General features: G+C 43.2%; 2 pseudogenes; both read right to left on the reverse strand.

Annotated features, from left to right (window-relative positions):
• Positions 1-9,750: 9,750 nt before the first annotated feature.
• On the reverse strand, positions 9,751-10,301 carry LOC147442418 (isoindolinone tripeptide biosynthesis cluster protein B-like; annotated as a pseudogene).
• Positions 10,040-13,204, reverse strand: LOC147442419 (uncharacterized; annotated as a pseudogene).
• Between the last annotated feature and the right edge of the window lie 7,250 nt (positions 13,205-20,454).

Consider the following 20,454-nt stretch of genomic DNA (forward strand, 5'->3'; position numbering starts at 1 on the left):
GGAAAAGGCTGAAAAGGAGCAGGCTAGAGGTATGCCAAAATAGCTGGTACACACTTTGCGTGACAGTAAATTGGATGCACCTTTGTCTAGTTGTACTCATTCAGGCTCTCGACATGCATCTTATGCATCAGATTGTTATGCTTTGGCTGTGTCTAGTTTACATGATGTTGAGGAGCCTCTGTCTTTTGATGAAGCACAAAATTTAGAAAATTGGATGGCTGCCATGCAATCAGAATATGATGCGCTTATAGAAAATGACACATGGACTTTATGTGATTTGGCTCCTGGCAAAAAGGCCATTGGTACGAAGTGGGTTTACAAGTTGAAACGCAAGCCGGATAGTGAGATCCATTTCCATAGGGCTCGACTTGTTGCAAAGGGTTATGCACAACAAAAAGGCATTGATTATGAAGAGACTTTTGCTCCCACTTGTCGTATGACTATTGTGCGTTTTCTATGTGCATTGGCAGCTCATTTTGGTTGGGATGTACATCAATCAGACATTGTTACTGCTTTCTTGAATGGTGACATATTTGAGGAAGTTTATGTAACGCAGCCTCGCGGTTTTGTCATAAAAGGACAAGAGGACAAAGTGTGCAGATGTAAGAAGGCTTTGTATGGGTTGAAGCAATTTCCTCGTGCTTGGTATGAGAAAGTTGACACTCATTTGGTTAAACGAGGCTTTCGTAATAGTCCAACAGAAAGCACATTGTATGTAAAGCATGAGGGTGATGTACTTCTCATTGTTGTTCTTTATGTTGATGATTTGTTGATCGCTGGACCAAATGAGAGACATATTGTTGAATTTAAGGCTGATTTGAATGCTACTTTCAAAATGAAAGATTTGGGGCTGTTGCATCATTACTTGGGTATACAGTTTAAGCAGTGTGATGGTGGTATTGTCTTGTGTCAGAAAAGTTACATAGAGACATTGCTATGTAAGTTTGGACTTGAGGATTGCAAACCTATTGCCACTCCCATGGAAACAGGTTTGAAGTTGAGTCTACATGATGCTGGCGATCCTGCTGATGTCACTCTTTATCAAACTCCTGTTGGCTGCCTCATTTATGTATGCAACACGAGGCCGGATATTCAGTTTGCAGCCTCACAGGTCAACAGATTTATGCATAGCCTAGGGTCTAAGCATTGGCAGGCTGTCAAGAGAATTTTCCGCTACCTTAGTGGCACTTTACATCTTGGCTTGTTTTATCCCAAGGGGGGATCATTGCCGCCAGACTTACATGCTTTTTCGGACTCATATTGGGCTGGTTGTTTTGACACGCGAGTGTCCACAAGTGGTTTTTGTTTCATGCTTGGCAATTCATGTATATCATGGTTGAGCAAGAAGCAACCTACTGTGGCCACTTTGAGTTGTGAGGCTGAGTACAGGGCAGTCTTCACAGCTACGGTTGAGTGTGTATGGCTCAGACGCCTTATGGCTGATTTGGGTGTTGCACAGGACACTGGCAACACTATGTACACTGACAGTCAGAGCGCATTGGCACTTGCGAGGAACCCATTTTTTCATGCTCGCACAAAGCACATTGAGGTGCATTACCACTATGTCAGGGAGAGGCTCTCAGTAAGAGAGATCAGCTTGGCTTATGTGCCAACATAGGACAACGTTACAGATCTTTTCACAAAGGCATTGTCTCGTGAGAAGCTTGAAGCTTTCCGCAAATCTTTGGGCTTACTCCCCTTTGTGGACTGATTCTTTCCTCAGGGCATGGCACTTCCCTTTACTCATGTGCCAGCTCTCGTTCACCACATCACTCCAGGGGGGATTTGTTACCATATACATGTGGTAGTGATGTGTGTGAACACACTAGGACCACCGGGACATTTTTTCCCTCTTTAGGAGGTTTTTTCCCCCGAGCATTGTATATACGCCCATCACTCTAGGGCTATCTATCTTTCCATTGCACACTAAATAACACACTCTCTATTGTGTGTCTTGAGCTTCCTTTGTCTTCTCCAAGTTGTGTGTGTTTCTCTGCAACCCTAATTCCGACAAACAGACAATATACAAAGGTTCTTGGGTTCTTATGCAACCAAGAAGGAGGAAAAGATCCTCAACAACAAATTTATCTCATTCGACATGGAAAGCACGAGTACTAGATTTCAAAGTGGAGGTGGGCAAGAAAATTGTTAAGGAGGTTTTGGTTCAGCATTTCTACAGTCACTCCGATGTGATTGCTAATGGTGGAGACGTCTCATTGGCTTATCATCCACGATGAACTGTAAGTGTGCTTATAGCCTTTCATCTCTATTCTTTCTTTCAGACCTTGCTTTTCTCTTACTTTTTTTTTGAAGAGGTAGAACAATATTAAAAGAGGTAGCTCTAGTTATTTAAAGTAGTACTAAATTCTATTCAATTGTTAGACTAGGTGGTGTTTTACTTTTGGTTGTTGCAATTGCAGATGTCTATCCTTCATCATATGAGGAATGGGAGCCAATGGAGTGTATTATAGGTCTCATATCTGTAATCCACGCTGACAATGGTGTTTAGCAGTATGATGGAAGAACTAGCAAGAGCCTTGTAGATGAGGGAGTTTTCTTCTACGAGCACTTCTACCAGCTCAACCAAAAAAATAAAAAGGGTACTCTGGTTAAACTCCCTCTCCCTACCAATTAGAGTTGTATTGATTGGTCGGTCCTGGACACAATAGTGTGTGGAGCTCTCTAAAGCAAGCTGTTTAGGGATGTGTAGAGGTCCCTACGAAATTTTGTGCCCACTAAATTGGCTAAGATTGCTAATTTTTGTCTCATAAGTTTATTTGTGGAACTATTTCACACCTGCCACATACATGTTGCAAAGACAATGCTGGTATGTAAATCTCTAGATGCTTGCTTCTGTGACAAGCTTCTTGATAGAGGGTGGTATGTTAAAGAGGTGGGCAATATACATTGCAAGGTTGCGCTGAACACTTTGGTGGCCAAGTACATGATTGACACACAGTCCCTTCTCATCTCCTTTTGGTACCAGCACTCTCAAATTGTTGCAGGCTACAGTTTATTCCTATTGACCAAGAGTCGGCATGCCTGAAGAACAATCATGTCATAGATGTGGAGGTATTTGACAAAGAGCTCAACTTGTGACAATGATCACAATAAGAGAGCAATGCACGCCATAATGGATGAGATCGTGGATAACGAGCCATCGCAATTCTATTTCTTAATAGGTGGATGCAAAGTAACGGAGAGAAAAAGAGATTGTCTGTAAAGAACTAATTGCCCGAGTTCAAATTGTGCCAATGTAACTTGGATGAATTCCATCGGGCATAACTTCTTCTTTAATTGAAATCTATATTCATGACTTTCACTGCAATGTTTCTTTCAATTTAAATCTTTTGTTTCAATTGTGAGATGATTCCCACCATTTGGTTATATCTTTATTTCAATAGTAAGATGAAACGTCTTGCTATCTCTGTCCCTTTGAGAATGTATGTGATTTTTGTATATTTTGAACAACATATGCAGAGTTTGATGTCTAATATCTCTCTCTCTCTCTCTCTCTCTCTCTCTCTCTCTCTCTCTCTCTCTCTCTCTCTCTCTCTCACACACACACACACACACACTTCCATGGCACCACTTGAGAAGTACAAAGAATCATATTAATGTACATAGCTAGCATCTCAGAGAGTATTTGTAAGTACAAATTCTGAAACAGTCAATGGGTTGAAATATTATAAGATTATTCAGTGTTGTATAATAAACACAAAGTTGCATAGAATCATGTTTTTTCTTCACCAATAAGATTGGTGAAGCCCGGGGAGAACTGATGGGTTTAATAAAACATTTATCTACATAGTCTTGCAATTTTCTTTGTTCTTTTAAGTGACATGCTTGGCCTAACTATAAGGTGGCTTACAAACAAGCTTTGCATCTTTGAATAAATCAATAGCATGATCTACTTCACCTCTTTCACGAGGCAAACCTTTTAGCAAGTTTGCAGGAAAAACATCTTTAAATTCCCCTAACAAGACTTTTAAATTACTCATAATTATCATGAGAAAACAAAGAGGAGTAAGAAACCTGATTTTTCATTTCTCCATCAGAGTCCTTATTTACAGCAGATGGATACCAAAGCATATATACATCACAAGACCTTTTATTTACAAGCTTTTGTAACTCACAAAAACATATCAAAGAACTATTTTGTACATCATGTTCACTTTGTATAACAAAACATTTATCTTCTTTTTCAAATTCTAGTGAGTTTTACTGGTAACTTTGTTTCAAAGAAGGTCCTAGCCCCCACAATCATTCCCTTCCCAAAACCAAGTCCACACGATCCATATGCATAATTCGAAAGTCAAGTGTATCTTTATACCCTTGTATGTCAACTTCAAAATTGGATACAAGAGTATTCCATATCTTCTTGTCTTCGCCATTCATCTTGGAGACGACATATTGGGGAGCACTTGGTTGTTGAGAAAGTTTTAGTTTCTCGACAAGAGCATACATTACAAAGTTATGTGTGGCAGAGTCATCTATCATAACTCTAATCCTTTCCCCATTTACAAATCCATGCATTTTCACTAGCTCATGTGGGCCAAAACTAGATTTACACATGCTCGTTGACAAACAACAATGGTTCCCTTTGTCCTCATGCAACACTTCTATGAATTTATACTTTTCATTACCATTTATAGGAAGTGTTTGGACTACATGGATTTGCCTATCTTTATGACTCTTGTCATGACTTTTACCCTTTTCATAAACTTTCTTCATTTTTTCTTCGGAACATAATTTTTCTTTTTAGCGTTTGCAAAGTCCTCTTGGTTTAGTTTAGGTCTTGGTGCAACTCTCTTTTTAAATAGTGGTTGACCCAGGCTTATTAAATGGTAATTTCCTTTTTCCTTTTGGAAAGGGTCGTGATACTCCCGTATTTGTGGACTTGGGCTCAATCTGAGTGAGCTTAGAAGTTGTCAAGCGAGTATTATCTTCATATATATAGATTTGTGCAGTTTAATTACTTCTTCCAAAGTTTTGGTGCACTTCTTTTTACCTCTCGCTTAAAATGTCTATCTAATCCCTGTATAAACCCTCTGGTTTTGTGAAAGTCATCTATCCCTTGAATCTTGAGGATTATTTCTCTGTATTCTGTAATGTAAGTAAGCAAAGGCCTACCCCATTGCATAGCCTTGTCCCGATCCTCCCAATTTCTTTACGATTCATTTTCAGGGAGAAACTATTTCACAAAAATGCTCTCAAATTGAGCCCAATCCCCCTGGAATCATTCTTGATGCCTTGAGACTCAACCACCATTTGTAGGCTTTTGGACCCAATGATAGACTAGCCTCCAAGGGTTGATACTCAGGTGGGACATTTTTTAACCCATATAGGTCGTGCCATTTCTGCAGGAAAGTATAAATAGTCTCTTTGTTTCTATCATTTTCTTCATCATTAATTTGAGGAGGTTCAATGTCTTTAAGGGCAAGGTTGTCTCTAGATCTAGATGGGTTTTCAAGAGGAGAAAGAGCAATTTCTTTACACAGTTCCACCGTCTCTAAACGTGGAAAGTATATCTGGGTCAGATGGCACAAAAGACTCTGTCATCGGTTGCTTCCTCTTTTGCAAGTACTCATTTAATTTAGTCATATCGTCTTTGAGACCATATAGAGCAGCCAAGAAAGTCTGCAATTGTAATTCTATGTTTTCTACCCTATGTACGACCATCTCATGCTGCTTACGGGATGGCACATCTCACTCTTTCTCCATGTCCTCAATCCCATACATATTTTGGTCTTGATTGGTGTCGGTCTCAAATGTTTTTTGATTTTGGTCCTTTCCCATTTTGTAAGTTTTTGAAGCAAAACTCACTTAAAGTATTTGAAAAAGACAGGAAAAAGGTAAGCTAAAAAGTTATCCACAATTGTACATAATACTTCCCATAATATGCCAAGATCTCTCTAATGGCATATTCTACCCCGTTTTTTGCTCCGATTGATAAAATCTAGAAGTAAGTGAGATACTTCATGCTGCGAATGGCCAGCCTCCAACACGAGCTATCACTTCAACTACAAGATGCTCCATTACTTTATACTAGTATGTGACCCGTGCGTTGCTGCGGCTAAGAAGATGGTACATGTCAATCATGGCGACCTTGCTCTCTTTCATTCCACAATGACATGTAAACTCATGTGATTCTCTTTTGAGCTTTTGAAGCCCTTCCATACATGCGTTGTGCATCAATTAGTGCTCTAGCTACTTACTTTATGGCAAGGGCTTACAACTCATGCAGTGTAACTATTTTCACATTTTAACCAAGTGTAAATTTGCCTTTTGAATTAGCACTCTATATAATTTTTCTAGGGAAAGATCTAACAACTCATAAGATGTAGGTACTCTCCTCCTACCCTCCACATGCTCCTTGATAGAGCAAGATACAATAATTCTTTATGTTTTCTATGCTAGGTACTTGCTTTTTCAGGCCAAGCCCCAACACACTCTTTCCAATCAGGGCATGTCCATTTGCAACCCCCCCCCCCGCCCCGCCCCTGGCTCCCCTCGACAAAGAATCATTTTGATCTCGGAGGTATCCTAAGATTGCTCATACCATGACATAAATTCTCCTTTTTCTTCTTCTTCTCTCCTTTGCCAATGCAACACCCACTCGCTCTCTCTCTCTCTCTCTCTCTCTCTCTCTCTCTCTCTCTCTCTCGTCATAACTTGGTTATCCAGTTTCTAGATTTTGATATCTTGTTGGAGTGTTCCTAATATCTTAGTCTTCATTTCAAGACTTGTCAAAAAGATCTTTAGGTATTCCACTCGTATGCCATTAACAATTTGAGATCTTGCTAGAGTGTTCCTAATGTATGTGTGTGTGTGTGTGTGTGTGTGTGTGTGTGTGTGTGTGTGTGTGTGTGTGTGTGTGGGGGGGGGGGGGGGGGGGGGGGGGGGGGAGAGAGAGAGGGAGAGGGAGAGGGAGAGAGAGAGAGATAGAATGGATAAGGGAAAATACCCATCAAGAAAGTGATAGCTACCAGTGAGAACTCTCTCTCTCTCTCTCTCTCTCTCTCTCTCTCTCTCTCACACACACACACACACACACACACACACACACACACATACACACACACAATGTACTCATCTTGAGTTCAAGACTCCTTAGATAGATCTTAAAGGTCTCTTGGCATACTCATGAATGTCACGCATTCACTTCACGCTTTGTGTGTGTGTGTGTGTGTGTGTGTGTGTGTGTGTGTTATAGAGAGCTATCGGGCATCCAACGGGCAATGGTATGGTTTGCATGAGTTTCATTGTAGATCATGAAGTAAGCAATGTTTTTTTTGCATAAAATTTCAACACCCAGTAGGTATTTCAATGTATAAGAATACTTAGATGTTTCAATCACTTCTTCTCTCACCAATCAAATGTCTAAGACAAACATGTGTGCAATCAGTTGGTCGATGGATATGTGATCGGGGAGCATGTGCAGGTTGCAATGATTTCTGATCATTGGATTTTTCCCATCGCTTCTACTCACCATTGCAAAGCGTGTGTGGTGGCTCTCAGGTCTTCAAGGTGCAAGCATAGGCGATTGCATTTGGTGGAAGGCCTTCCCTTGGTAAAAATAGCATAGACCTTCTGAGCCACAACCATGTTAGGCACATCCTATAATCAATTCATTCCAAGGGATGATATTTTGAGCAAAAAACTCATCAAGAACTGATGTGCTTTTGTACCACACAAGTGGACTCCTATTGCCTCTAGCAAAATGATGTTGCACAAAAGGAAAAGGTTTGACCAATCTAAAAATCATGCCTCATTGTCCTTTAGTCTTTTTCTATATGTAGATAGAGTCAAGTGATTTAGAACATGTACAAAGTCTTGTTCTCTCACCCTAGAGGTGGGATAGAGGGATTCCTTTTCTAACTTTGCTCAAATTGGAAGAGTTGAAATGCATGATGGGGGTAGAGGTGACAACACACTAAGGCGAGGAAGCGGCTCGATGTGTGGAGATCCCCTTGGGAGACAATGGCAATTGACAATGCTACCCCCCCCCCCCCCCCCCCCCCACACCCACCCCTTTTTTCCCACTTTCCTTTATTTTCTCCTACGTTGGCTTGCTTGAATATGGATCCGTAGTGAAAAGTAGGTAGTACCATGAGTCATCGTTCGACATCATTTTCTTGCATTGTCAAACTTCACTTCTGACAATTTGATGAGCCTCCACCAACAAAATGACGGAGTACTAACTTTGTCATCGAAGAAAGTAAAAACATAGGGCACGTCCATAGATGCAATAGATGTCAAAAGCAAAGCTTACAGTTGGTACTGATGCTACGTCGGCCCAAATTAATAGGCAAGTGACAAGTTAGAGGAGAGGAATGGAAGAGTGCAAGAGGAACATGGTGGGTAGGAGCAAGAGGCTGCAATTAGTGGCCACAAAATCTATATATAGTAACAACAGGATTGGCCTTCTTGGAGACACTTGAGTGATGGCTAAAATGTTGTGCATACGCTACATCTCTCGTAGTGGGTATGACAGAGGTTGGGCAAGAGCAAGTACATTGTTTCTTATGCAAATTGACTACCAAAAATAGTATAAATAGCACAGATAGAGGTATCACTCCTTCATGGACACATGCATAGAAATAAATGGACATCCTAATTTCCACGCAGGAAGCTTGTCAAGAACCTGCTATGCTATTGGAAGTACAGCCACACTTCCTAGTCCTACATATGCTAGGGCATATTCAACAATCACTGCATTCCAAGGTAATTTTGTGCATTCAAAATTATACGGCAATTGACCTACACTCTTAGCAACAATTTCAAGAACAATATTATTTTCCCAAGAGCCTTTGACGAATAATCCCATCATGAAGCCGTTTTATTATGTCCATGGTGCTTCCTAGACCTCCCTAGGTTGCCCTTGTTGACAATTGGTGCATTCCAAGAACGTTTTGTGCATTTAAAATTACACCACATGCATTTAATATACATGATGAGCAAAGTAATCCCAAGCATGATATTTGGAATCATACGAAATAATCTCATCATGAAGTTGCTTGCCAATGTCCACAATGTAGCATAAGCCATAGTGGTCAAATATGTCACTCTCTCTCTCTCTCTCTCTCTCTCTCTCTCTCTCTCTCTCTCTTCAATCGAGATATCTTCGCCTATTCACCTTCTTTCTCATCATCAGCTTCTTTGAATATTGTTGTGTATGCTCAAGTTGCATGGGTGTGAAATCATTTTCAAAGTATATGGGTTTGGTTTGCGTGGAAACAATTGCCTGGAAACAATGTTTGGGAAAAATGTCTCTCAACTTGATATCATGTTGTTTAAATAGTGTAAAAATTTGGAATAATAAACCTTTAAAAAAAAATATCCTCTTAGAAAATTCAGGAAAGAAATATTGTGTCTAAGAAAATAATTTTTTTCGAACACTGCCTGGCAGGGACGGGCATGCCTTGGAGAGGCCTCGTGGACTCTCATCAGCATCCAGGAAGACCGCGCACCCACATTCGTATCTGGTTGTGTGTGTGTGTGTGTGTGTGTGTGTGTGAGAGAGAGAGAGAGAGAGAGAGAGAGAGAGAGAGAATCCTACCCAGTGCAACTTTGAACGTACTCTCTGATCGGTTGCTGATTAGGAAGAGGACTCCATCATATTATTCCAACAGACGCAGGAAGACTTTAGTGAGGAGATTGCACTTCACATCCACATTGAATGCTCGACGCTCCAAGTACCCATCACCCTCGTTGAGGAAGATGATAGCACGCCATTATAAAGTTGTGTTAAGAACTCGGCTGTTTTTCTAGCTTCCAAGTCTCCTCCCCCAACTCAATTAAGGCACTAATGGCCCACAATGGCCTATGCAGCATCTCCACGAGCGTTTTCGCCGTCAAGGTCTTGCCTATGCCAGGTGGCCCATAACATAGCACCACACATCCCTCGCCCTTCTGAGACACAACATCTACAATCCTGCCCCTTCCACTCTCTTCCAATAGGTACGTGGTCACAATGGCCTTTGGCATATCTTTTTGCTTGGCACTCTTCATCGCCAACTGCTCATATGCTTGATCCTCAAAGGTTATCTCTCGGAGACCCTCGACATTGAAGCAGCCCCACCTCTTCAGGCTGAAAGAGAACCCATATACCACTACAGGTGCCTGATGAAGCTCCTCTTTAGTAAGCTGCTCTGATTTTTCTTCTTCTGTTTCCTTTTTTCCCCAAGGCCTCTCAGCAGCTCGAACCACGGCTGTGCATTACCCAATGGCCAATCTATGTTTGCCTTGGCCAAGCTGAACCGATCCACGATCACTCGTCTGTTGACATTCACCCGATGTTACTGAAAGCATGAACATGGAGCCATGAAAATGCATGAACAGGAAAGGCTCCTTTACTGCATAATTGTAAAAGAGCTGTACACGCTGCTCTAGGTGGTTCACAATGTTTTTCCTCTCTTGGCTTGGAAAGAAAGTCCATGGACATTCCATGACCTTTACGGCGATCTTAAACCACTCCTTTGGGATCTAATACAGGCTGCACAAATTGGTTTCGTCAAGAAGCATAATATCTTTGACAATATCTTCCATTTCTGCGAAGGCAATGCTCTAGTTAGTGTGCATGACGATTTGGTGGTATTTCTTCTTGACTCAAGAAAGCTTATAATCATGTGGATTGGAGCTTCCTTGAAGGGAATGGGCTTCTCTGAGTCTTCTTGGGTCAAAGGTGTTACATTGTACACTACGGATCATAGTCACGTGCTTGTTGTACGTGGGCAGGGTGTCTAGATCTGTACGATCTTGTTTTTTGCAGGTTAAGCAATTATCACAACTCAAAACTTTTGAGGATTTCTTATGTCTATTCAAGAAGAGAAGTTTCTGGATGCTCAGGTTGCAAGGCAAGAAGGGCAATGGGCATTGTGAATATGTAATAGAGATCATCAGACTCTCAAATTGAGAGCATTTGCAAGTATCTTGTAGGGTGTGCTAAGAAATTATGGGGATGGGGTAAAGTAGATCGTGTGTCAAGTTTTGAGGCATCACACGTAATCAAGCACATGCTGAAAACCTTGATGAAGGCAAGAAGCATGTTGTATGAGTCCCACTCTACCCATTCGAATTTGGCAGATACTTTGAAATATTTGTCACGAAACCGTAGCAGGTGGTGAAGGCGCAAGCGAGAGAAGGTTTGCTCCTCCTCACCATCACTAACACCATTGGCAACACCACTTCCATCACCATCAACAGCCACATTCCCCCAAAATCGAGCAAAAAAAACCTATTTTCCAAGCTTTCGGCTTGGCAATAAAACATTCTGGCTGAGGGCAAGGGGAAAAAGGCAAAATTCCACCCCAAAAGAGAGAAAAATAGTGCAGAACCTGGAAAAATAACCAGTTTTTTATAAACTTTCGGCCGAGCAATAAAAAATGCCAATTGGGGGCAAGAGGAAAAGGCAAAATTCCACCTTGTTTTTCCTCTCTTGTCTTGGAAGGAAAGACCACTGACAAACATGCAAAGATGTGAAGGGCACCTCACCAATCTTGTAGGTCATGGGCAATGGTGGTAGCTTTCGCCATCGAAGTCCACGATCTTGAGCTTGATCTTAAACCCATTTTCATATGGTGCCCAACTTTTATGGTGATACTTTCCCTTCTCACTTATCACAGCATTGCATGCCTGACCAGAGATGTTGCAGAGACGCAAACTTCAACGCCCGGAGCAAGGAATTCCCGAAGCATGTTGTATGAGAGACGGCCCTCCCGCTTTACTCATTCGCATTTGGCAGATACATCTTTGAAATGTTTCGTCAAGAAAACGTAGAGGTGGTGAAGGTGTAGGCGAGAGAAGGTTTGCTCGTCCTCACCATCACTAACACCATTGGCAACACCACTTCCATCATCCTCAGCATTGCCATTACCATCAGCAGCCGCACTGGGCCAAAATCGAGAAAGATAGTTCAAAAACAACCGATTTTCTAAACTTTCGGCTTGGCAATAAAAAATATTGATTGAGGGCAAGGCCAAAAGGTGAAATTATGCCCCAAAACGTAGAAAAATAGTGCAAAACCTAGAAAAATAACCAATTTTTTATAAAGTTTCAATAAAAAAATGCTAGTTAAGGGCTAGGGGAAAAGACGAAATTCTGCCCCAAAACAATGCAAAACCTAGAAAAATAAGTAGTTTTTTATCGACTTTCAATTAAAAAATGCAAGTTGAGAGCAAGGGGAAAATAGTGCAAAACCTGGAAAAATAACTAGTTTTCTATAAACTTTTGGCCTGGCAATCAAAAACGCCAGTTGGGGGCAAGGGAAAAAGGTGAAATTCCGCCCCAAAATCGAGAAATTAGTGCAAGCTTGGCAATAAGTCGAGGGCAAGGAGAAAAGGCGAAATTCCGCCCCAAGAGCGAGAAACACAACATAGTCTCCTATGTTCAAGTTGTATGGGTGTGACATCAATGTCAAAATAGAAGTAGATGGGTTCTCTTGGCAGGGACGAGCATGGCCTCTCAACATCCAGGAAGACCATGCGCGAAAGCATGGCCTCGCTTCGAACTGCCCCCTCCTACGGTCGCCATCATCCCGACCCCGACCATCGTGTCTCCTCCTCCGTGCATGAGTTGGTGCCTTTTGAGAGAGAGAGAGAGAGAGAGAGAGAGAGAGAGAGAGAAACGACCTTATACTGGCCTTAATGTCACAGCGGTTCTTTTTATGTGTGGACTCTTGCTTTCTCACACATTCTCATGCACAACGAGCAGCTTCCTGTCTCTCATGGAAGCACTGAGTAGTTGCTGCAATATATCCTCTCTCTCTCTCTCTCTCTCTCTCTCTCTCTCTCTCTCTCTCTCTCTCTCTCTCTCTCTCTCTCTCTCTCTCTCTCACACACACACACACACACACACAGGGGGAGGTGTAGTTCTTAAAGTCCTTGGCTGCCCATTTCTTGAAGAGCTGCAGCAGGCAATCCTCTCTCTCTCTCTCTCTCTCTCTCTCTCTCTCTCTCTCTCTCTCTCTCTCTCTCTCTCTCTCTCTCTCTCTCTCTCTCTCTCTCACACACACACACACACACACACACACATGCAGGATGGAAAACTTGCAAGTCTAGCACACAGGTAAGGGACAGGCTTGACACACACACACGCACGCACGCACGCTGACTCACGCGTTATCGCTGGATCCATTAAAAGCATCATCGTTTCGATATGACTCTTCTTTTTGGAAGGTTAGCGAAAGATTCAAGTGGTACATTTTATAAAAAAAAAGTAAAAACGTCCAAAGACTGCGAGCTTCCCAGCATGCGACACGTGGAGGGGCTCTTTGAGCTTGAAAAATTTAAGCTGCATTATAATTATAAAGAGTAGGGTAAACCCCCAACTTAAGGCCACCTAAGGGGCATTGCAAATTGTTGCCAGCATACTCCACCGTTTTCAGGTTGGATGGGTGCAATTGGAAGAGCTCATCAATGCCTACCTACAGTAAAAAATCTCGCCCACAAACGGTGCTTCGACGACGACGCGCAATAACGTCGAAGATTTCATGTGTAACAAAAATGGACGTGAGTTAAAAGCCACACCAAGGGGGTATTATGAGACATGGCAGCCAGCAAGGCTTGAACCTAGATCCAACGGCTATGATTTAAAGTTAAGCTAAGCTAACCACCTCGCCACAAGGGCACTTGTGTCCCAATATTCGACCTTTACAATTTTAAACTTGGGGGGTCCAGGGTCCCATTAGAGGGGGGCGGTTTTTTAGGTCTTGAGCGGCATGAGAAGCCCTCCTTCAATATATATGTATATAACCTTTTAATATATTATGTGCAAGCTTGCAGGAATGCTAATTATGCAAGCTATGGCAAGCCCTAGCGAGCTAGGAGGTTGACGTCTTCTCCACCAAACCACGAAGTGGTAGCGCTTTACCATTGCCTCCTCATAGAATCACAAGGTGGTAGTTAGGACCTATGGTGGTGGCTATGGCGAAAAGCTAATGGCAGCTATGGCGAAGGAGCTAGAGAGAGAAAAGAGTACAACGCTCTAATCTGAAGTTCAAGTGCTCGCTCCACACATCTTGCAGCTTTAACAAAAACGCAGCTCAGTTTGCAAGAGATGGTGACTGCAGCGGGCTTTGCCTAAGCACGTAAAAGACTGTGCAATAGCTATCGTAACCTATAAGCAATTATTTCACAGCTAATAGGAGCTGGCTCTAATACTAGTGTAGAGTAGCGCTCAACAGAAGCGAAGCAAGAAGCAGGTGCAGGGCTCAACACACACACACACACACACACGCATCAGGCATCTCCACGTCCCTCTCTCATGGCCTGTCCGCGCCGCCCCTGCATGGGAAATCCTTTTTCTTTATTTGTCAGCTGGCCCCCTTTAGCCCTTATCACCACTTAGGTACGGTTTTCACGGTTGGGCCACGACCCTTAGCCATGTGTAGTGTGCGCATGCCCCTCGACTGTAGGAAAAACCTCCCTCTCTCACGCGTGAATCTGCCATATTGTCACAACTTGAGGTCTCACTCTTTCTTCCTCCTCCTCTTAGTCATCTCTCTCTCTCTTTGCTTGTCGCTTGCATTGTTTTCAACTCTGGCCATTCGTTGTCGCCAACAAACTGTCGACTAAGGCCAATGTGATTGGGTAGTGCGGGCCGAGCAAATCTTGGGTGTCGGAGACGATGTGTAGGGGAACCTTAGGGTGCGTCCGCACAACGTCGTTTGACCCTTGCTTGCATACGTCAGCAAACTATGTCTGCTATTCTCAACTCTGTCGAAATCGACAGAGTTGGAAAACTCAGTTTGCTACCCCCGCCTTGCTGAAGTATTGCGCGTTTCACGTTGGCAGTAGTTATGAGCAACAGACGAGTTTGTTGATCAGTGGCAAGGGTTCTACCCCCTTCCGTGTGAATCTTCCCTTAAAATTCAATTCAAAAAAGGCATATCAATGGCTTTTTTGAATTAAAACCTCATGAATGTGTGAATAGCATACCCTCACGAATCCACCCCACGACACTAAAGCCCACGGAGTCTTTAATGAAGACTCCATCATGGGATCAACGACGGAGATGCGGGTGCACAAATCTCGAGGAGGGCGGAGGGTGTACATAATGAGCACGTGGGTGGAGCGTCGGGGATTCAAACCCACTTTTTTTGTGCTCCTTATACCCATTTTTAGCATTATAAAGTAAACTTTATCGGGCAAAAATAAACAAGGGCAAAAAAGGTAAACTCACTAGGACAAAAAAGGTAAATTCGGACATGCTCGGGTTAAATCACATGACTGAACCTAGCTCGCATCGCACATGCCTACTTCTCTGCCATAGATTCCATGATCACCGGGTCTTCATTAAAGGCCCTGTGGGATTCACTCCTGAGCACGCAACGATAAGATTTAAAGGGTTACCCAAAATGTCTAATGACAATCATGTGCAGCTTGTGCCCATCGACTTTCTCGGGCAAATTTTACAATTGCCCTTCTAATGAGCAAAGAAGAAAATTTTGCACCTGTCTACATCAAAATACCAAAAAAAAATAGTTCATTATTATACAAGCTAATACTTCACTTGTCTCATATGCTCGTGCATTAATATTTCCCGTATCTCACACTCTTCTACCCATTTAAACCATCCTTTCAATATAACATTGACAAAATTATTATTTAAATAATGTATTCTCATTTTCTCAAACCACGATCCACAGCTTGGTAAACTACAAAATAATAAAGCACACGAAACCAATGACGATGCTTTTGCAAAATCTTGGCTAAATTTCAAGTTTGTCTTCTTTTTAAAAAACGACAAAATATAGCAAGATTTAATGTAATTATAGACAAATGCTTCAAATTGTGATCTAAAAATTGGAATAGTTTTTAATATTTGTCTCTAGTTTTTTAGTTAGAGAAAATGTTTTTGACAAACCCGAAAGCCGATAGTGTGCAATAACCCTTAAAAGATTTACTATATTGTGCAGTCTTGACTGTTGAGTGTACTCCTACTTCTAATTGCCACTTGCATACTTGTAGCTTTCCTATTGTATTCAATACTACACAGATTCCATGCGGATCTCTGGGTGACCCTTGTGAAGACCACACCTTGTAAAAGGAAGATTGAGGGAGTGGATCTCGAGCTTTTGAGCGTGCAAAGCCTAGAAACGTCTACGCTTACCAGTTCAGCCACCGCATCCGGCTGCAACTTTGACAATCAAAGTTACATCCGGCTACAACTTTGACTGTCAAGTTGAAAAAAAGCTGAAGCCCCTGCGCCGTTCACCTGCGATGCTGCTCGTTCTTTGCCCCATCCTCCCTCTGGTCCCTACACTGCTACCTAGCCCTGACTGCATGCGCCTTTATCTCCTTTTGGCCTCAACGTGCACGCTTCCCTTTTTCTTTTTTACGCCAAAGCGGCATCTATTAAGATTCTAAGGTTTAACGATTTTCAAAAAATCGTAGGGTCATACTCCTAACTTCTAATTTTTTAAAGCCCGCTTCGACAGAGCGCGCTACCTAACTAATGACACGTAAAATAAAAAATAAAAAATCCTAACTTTTGACTTCTAAGGTCTAAGTTCTAACTTCTAAAGGTCAAAAATTTTAAGATTCAAAACTTAAAACTTAGAAGGTTGAAACATGACACTGGGCAGTGGGCGTCGAGGGCTAGCCTCTAGGTCGAGCTCGTCGGGAGCTGGCAAGTAGCATGTTGCTCCAAGAGGTCATCGTCCTCGCTGAGAAGTGCCCGTAGGCTGTAGCTGTGTAGCTCTCTCAAGTCCCAGGGGCTGGACAATGGAGACGATGCATGCAGCAGCTCATGGACAGCGATGATGACGATGCATGCATCAGCTGTCTGAGCTTATCGTGACGACGTAGACAGAGGCTGGTCCTTGGAGAGTAACGACGCAGGCAGAGCCTAGACAATGCTGAGGGAGGCTGGACAGTGCCGACAATCAACAGACGGCAACAAGCCTTAATGGCTTAAGCGGGCGAACTTGACACTGCTATAATGGTGAGTGGGCTGGCCTCTACAGCAGCGCATAGGTGCACTCCGGCCTCTAGGCTGTGAGCGACCGACATCAAGCCGACTAGATAGTGGAGCTGAGGAGCAGCAGTGGATAGTGGAGCTATGACTAACGACTCACATAACCTAAAGCATTCGATAAGTTTTAGGGATTACATAATTTACATTGTGTTTGTGTTCACACTGTCGTGGACAAACCCCAAACAAACTTCGAAGGTCAATAACTTATAAGCAAATAAAAATTATCAAAAAGCTATAAAGTTTAAACCATCACTTGACCCTACCTACTCGCTTCATGCTCAATCAGATGGAATCTTCATCAGATTCAAGCTTGGCTTCCCCCTTTTTCATCGGATTAATCCGTTCCCTCGGTTCTCATCATTGCCTTCTGAAACACGCCATCGCATCATCCTATCCCCTGATTCTTGCCTCAAGATGCTAGCTCAGCATAGCTCTGTCATGTGCCCCTCACAATGCCCTGCTTTGCATCACCACAGGTCAATTGTGCTGGACTGCAACCCCCCTTGCCATTGCGCACTCTCCCACCCCATAAAGTCCTCCCTCCCCTACCGATTGTTCACGTATGTATCACCAAGCACTAAGAATTGCCTCGATCCTTCACTGCCCCCCGCTACAGTTGCGCATGAGAAACCTATGCCTTGCCTCGCAATGATACATGCCCTCCTACCCCCTTGTCCTTGATGCAAAATCAAAACACACACACACACACACACACACACACACACACAAAAGACACGCACGCCAAACTTTGATAGTAGTCTTGCCCTGAGTAGAAGGACCTCCTCATGAGAAATCTACACACCTCTACATGTGAAATCTCCTCAAATCGAGAGAGAGAGAGAGAGAGAGAGAGAGAGAGAGAGAGAGAGAGAGAGAGAGAGAGAGACCCTCTGGTGTTGAAGATCTCATCCTTCTGCTCCAACACTTGCCTTTCCTCCCCTACCCTCACCTCCCGACACCTGTCCTTCCTTCCCTCCCGTCCTTGGGTGCGAGTTCCTGCCAGCCCTATCTCCTGCTTAGAGAGAGAGAGAGAGAGAGAGAGAGAGAGAGACGATTTTATGGGAGATAGTACGCGAACCGCCTCGGAGGAACGATTTCCTGCATACGAGCTTGGCAGAGAGAGAGAGAGAGAGAGAGAGAGAGAGAGGGGGGGGGGGGGGGGGGGAGAAGCCCCGTTTGGGAATTTTTGAAATTTGAGGGGTATTTTGGGAATTTCCACAAATCAAAGGGGTATTTTTCCACCCGTCAACCCCAAATTTACTCCCTCTTTTGCCTTTTCCTTTTGCAAGTTAGGTATCTTGGTTGATTCCCCTTAATGAGACATGCGTACAAACCTACTCTTCAAAGCTCTTGTAATTTGTAAACTTTAAATCAATTTTTGAAGGGCAACTGGATAGCTAGCCCTTCTAATCACGGATCGAACAAGTTTTCATCCTTTGCAATTGAAGGGCCACTTCGATTTGATCCCTTCCAATGCAGAGTTCTTCACGAGTCAACCCTTCCTACGTAAGGTTGACAGTCGTTTGAAGGGCCTCAACACTATCTCACATGGGCATGGACATGAGGGGATCAATGGCTTACGCCTAATTCCTGGAGCGCGAGAACTGTGGGCCATCGATCTGGCGGCGTGTCACGTGACACATCCAACCCTATGTGTCCATGGACAAGCTACAACACGACAAGGGTTCAATCAATCCAGTCATTATAGATTAGAAGTGATCTAGCACTTTTGTGAGTCTATTCGTAGACCGTGCATGTCCAGGCACTTAGTGTAGATGCATATCCTCCGGTTGCACATAGCATGATCATAAGCATTCTCATCAGAATCCTTCAGGGAAATTTTCCAATGCATTTAGCCTATTTTTCCTATTTTTGACTCATTATTTTTAAGTGACTTTTGTTGGAAAGTAGGTAGGGCAAATTGAGTAAGTTTGTATATAAGCAAACCTAGACTAGCACTAATTGGCAAAAGAGGCAGCAGGGACTTGACATCCAACAGTGCACCTTCTCAGAAAGACCCCTCCCCCCGGCAGGAGACTTAGCGTTTTCAGCCAAGGACATCCAACGTTTTTCTCCATTGTAGATCAGCCCCAGCGTTTTGCATTGCAGACCAACCCATCGACATCAAGACACAGTAGAAGCCTAGCGTTTTTGTAGAAGCACACATTTTCAGCCCTAGCGTTTTTTATTTGCAGATCAGCCCCGGCGTTTTGCAGATTCACAGCGATGGAACATCAAGAAACATCAGCGTTTTCAGGTTTCAGCCCTTAGACACCGCAAACCAAGTCCCGAACCTTGCAGATCTCACCTTCCCGGAGCAGTTCCTCGCCGCACAATTAGTTTTCGCAAGGTTTACAGTTTCAGCCCAGAGAACGCAGATTTCAGCATCAACGTTTTCAGCGTGTCGTCATTGCATCGTCGTCACCGACATAGGGTCAGAATTCAGCAAATAGAAGATTTGCAGATTTCAGCCCTAAGCGTTTCCAGATTTCATCTCGTCTCGTCGTCGACATCGTCGGCAAGTCCAAGCATTGTAGAGATTTGTGCAATCAATAGTAGACCACTCTCGCCAACGAGAGTGGGGCCCTCGGAGGAGGGTTTTACAACGTCTTTGGTGTCGTATTCTCTTCTCCCTCTATCTCTCGGTCTCATACACTTGCACGCACAATGTCCATTCACTTGTTTGTGATCATTGCACTCTCTCATTAGAACGGAAGACTCTCCCTTCCATAAGAACAAAAAGGAACCTTGAGCTCAGTTCGGAGCACTCATCTTGAGCAAAGTTCAAACATTCATTCCGTTGCACCTTACATTGGTATCAGAGCTTTGGCAGTGTTCAGTATCACTCAAGGAAAGAACCACAAGAATCACAAGATTTTTTTTTGCTTGTTGCGATCGCACGAACCCAAGTTCGCTTGGGCATGTCGATTCCTAATCGTGTTTTAGAAGAGTGACAGGAATCCCAGGAAAGAAGGGCTTGTACAACCTCCCCTTGTGCCTCTTTTCACTCATTGAGAGCGGACGTGCACTTAGCGGCCGGCTAATCGACCTAAGGTGGGAAAAAGAAACCTTGGTGTGAGCGCAAGGCCTCTAAGGGGTGCGCCCGCGAAAAAGAGTAGAACTCAGGTGAAGAGAAGATCCTTCTCAAACACACATTGCAAGCAAAAGAAAACCTCAAGACCCTCAAGAACCCAAGACCACAACAACCCACAAGAACCCAAGACTTCAGTGGATGGTCATCGCTCGAAGCGGAATGGATACTTCGCTTAGAGGTGATGAGCATGAGAGAGGCGAAGAAGAATTTTCCCCACCAGGAGGTTTTTCCGACCCTCCCCTTCCCATCTACGCTAAGGATTGCACTAACTCCTATGGAGGAATTGGACCAGATGTTTATGGAAAGGAAGTTAGAACGCGGAGCAAGACATGCAGAAAGAATGGCAAAAATGGAACGCAAACACGCTGAAAGAAGAGCAG

Source organism: Adiantum capillus-veneris, chromosome 14, assembly GCF_014529385.1.
Source record: "Adiantum capillus-veneris isolate H3 chromosome 14, ASM1452938v2, whole genome shotgun sequence".
NCBI lineage: Eukaryota > Viridiplantae > Streptophyta > Polypodiopsida > Polypodiales > Pteridaceae > Adiantum > Adiantum capillus-veneris.